This window comes from Mandrillus leucophaeus, unplaced genomic scaffold, assembly GCF_000951045.1.
Source record: "Mandrillus leucophaeus isolate KB7577 unplaced genomic scaffold, Mleu.le_1.0 Scaffold917, whole genome shotgun sequence".
In the NCBI taxonomy this organism is placed as follows: domain Eukaryota; kingdom Metazoa; phylum Chordata; class Mammalia; order Primates; family Cercopithecidae; genus Mandrillus; species Mandrillus leucophaeus.
Window position 1 is genome coordinate 1,073,630 of NW_012109997.1, and position 3,081 is coordinate 1,076,710.

Here is a 3,081-nt window from a genome sequence, read left to right on the forward strand (position 1 = left end):
GGTGTACTGTTTCCCATAGTCAGTTTATACTTGCCCCCTCTAATAGAACTAGCAAAAAGAATTAGAAACCAAGGTGTTGGCAGTCTCTGCCTGACTTGTGTGAGCTGTTTTAAAATGTGAGCATAGACAGAAAAATTCCATTTCTATGAACGAGTTCAGCCTTAGAATAATCCTCAGGAATGCATACACACGCACATGCACACACACACACACAATTACTCTGGGGAACAAAATTTTAATCTAGTCTATAAAATGCTAAGTCAGGAAATATATTCTTATGAATGAAAATTATAGTTTCATGAAAAAACATTCTTTTCAAAATATATATTGCATAGACTAGTATTTGTGGTGCATCCGTAATGGGCAGAAATTTCTTTGAAAATTGACATCTCTGAGTGGAATATCAACTCTTCTGTCTTTCTGTCTCCAAACTCCTTTCTCACTGCAAGAAATAATTTAATTAATAAAAAATTGGTCTTTAAAACATGGGAGTGGCAAGACTTTGTCCAAAATTAATCTACAGATACTATTTTAGTTTACATAAATATCTAATTGTTCATAATAAAAATAAGAATCACACTGATTTTTCCTGTGCCTGTCCTTACATTTTAAACTTTCTTAATTTTAGTAAATCTAAACTTACAAGGTTATATCTGCAATATCAAATTAGGACACAGCAAGCCACCTCCCCTCTATAACTACCCATTTTCCCAATACATGCAAGACATATGATAGAGTTAGTGATAGAGTTCTTTAAAAAATTCATAGAAAAATTATATATATATGTATCTATATATAATAATGTACCTTTCTCTTCCATACTGATCAAACCTTAAAAATACAGAAAGCACTTTCATAAAAATTCAAATAAAATAATTTAAAATTATGACATGTTAACTTCTTTCTTTAATATTTACACCTGTCAAACATGCCTTCCACCCCAGGTTAATATAACATCCTGCCCATCTTGATATCGGTTTTACTTTGTCAGGGTTTTTTTTTTTTAATTCTGTACAGATCTCTTCTCTAGGTGTTGGTAAAATACTACACCTAGTTTACCAAGGTAGAAGAAATCTTAAGCATGTGTCTTTTATCTCTGAACTCCAGCTAGAGTAAGAGCTAATTAGGAAAACATACATGTAAAAATACTTATTTGGATTTGACCGAATTAGAGACCAGGGCTGAACTAACTGGTTGTCTAAAGGGATTGTATGCATCACCTCTGTCTTGTTAGCACTGGGTTCTCATCAGCAGTTCACCACCTAATCGCCTCACCTCTTTGAGCAGACTCCTGAGGTGAACCCAGGTACTGCTGTCAATGCTGGTATTCCAAGCCTTAGGAGGCTCAGGGTTATTTCCAAGCCAAGTCTCAAGCTGGAGCAAAGTTACAAATCACTTCCCTAAGTTCCAGTCCCCACACTCTAAAATGAGGTTCATCACTTGGTGAATAAATGTGAACCTGAAAGAGCCAGTCCTTCATGATGGATCCCAAGTAGCTAACTGTGCCTAAATTTAAAATAGAGCCAAGTGGCCATTTGGTGAGTAGAGGTTACACATATTCTTTGAGTTGCCTGAAAACCCTGGAAAACTGTACCTTTTTAACTTTGAGACTTTTCAATGCTCACCTGAACCAACCAATCAATCACAGCTTAACTGCCTCAACCAATCAGATCTCAGCTTATTAACCAATCAGAACTAAACAACTGTCAATCTTTCATTTGCATAAACAGATCTCACTGGAAACCTGGGTGTAAACTTTTGTTATAAAATCTGAACCCTTTCTTTATTCTCTAGAAAGCACCTTCCTTGTACATAGAGGACTGTGATCTTTCTAATTTGCAAACTGTTCACCGGAATAAAGTCTTTCCTCCAAGTTCTTTTTCAGATAACTTTGTCCACACCTTTATTTAACCTACCTTACATGGCAATTGTGAGGAAAAAAGGAACTATTTTTTTAAATATATCCAAGTTCTTTAGAGATAAGTAACACATGGGTAGAGGTTATAATAATAATTGCTTCTAAGTACTTGCTTCTTAATACTAACAATATATGTCAAAAATTTTTCCAAAATAAAGTTAAGAATGCTTGGGAAAATGAAATCTGGTGGTATGGAGGTTACCAGAGCAGAAACATTGCTACTAAATATGTTACGAGTTCAATACGCGTTTTAAAGCTTTATTTTTCTGACTATAAAAATTTTATCACGATGTTTCTCACTCCACCTTTTGTGGAGAATTTGTCCGAATTAAGTTATGTAAGTAGGTAAAAAGGCTTTAAGCAAACTAAGCAAATAAATATCATGCAAAATGTAAGAACTATCTTAAGTGACAAGGCAGACCAAGTTCTTATGCATAATTTTTGTAAAGTTGGTAGAATTTTTGCACCATTAAATTGTGCACTGTTCCCTGGTTCCATCTATGAAACCATTTCTTTTTCATAAAGACAGAGTGCTATTAATGGTCTGATCATTTAAGGATTCTTGAGTTTTAATATGAATTCTAATACTGCCTCTCAAAGGAAAGCATTTATCTGTTTTTTTTAATATAATTATTTATTTAAAAAACAAAGACTGCAATGTCTACCTCTCTTAACTACTGTTGTGTAAATTCACAAAGTTAGTTAAGACTGAAACACAATGTTCCTTAAGTCACAATGAATGCTGGCTGGGTCTGGATGAAAAACAAATTGTTTTCAAAAGAAATACGTTATCCATACACTTAGTATGGATAATAAGGGTATATACATAAGGGTATAAATATATATGTGTGTGTGTGTGTGTGTATATATATATATGGAAGGATTCATTGTTGAAAGATGATCATTTAAAGATTCTGGTGTTAGAAAATCATCCTTTAAATGTATGAGGGTAGTCTGAACTTCTATTTAGCATACATGAGATGGGAATTTCATTTTAATATTGGCAGTGAATATATGAAGGTTCAAAGTAAGATAATCAATAATGCAAATTAAAATATCTCTTAGATTCATTTTATGTGTCACCATTTCACACTTCCAACTTTTGGTCATTTATAAGTCTGGTGAGAACATTTCGTATAGGTTAGTATATCTGTCTTCAAAAC

General features: G+C 33.4%; 1 long non-coding RNA gene across 1 annotated transcript; it reads right to left on the bottom strand.

The window, feature by feature from the left end:
- Positions 1–215: 215 nt before the first annotated feature.
- On the bottom strand, positions 216–1,594 carry LOC105531864. Its single transcript, XR_001004877.1, has 2 exons — positions 1,276–1,594; positions 216–442 (listed from the first exon to the last, which is right to left on the bottom strand). It is a non-coding gene; the product is annotated as an uncharacterized LOC105531864 (long non-coding RNA).
- Between the last annotated feature and the right edge of the window lie 1,487 nt (positions 1,595–3,081).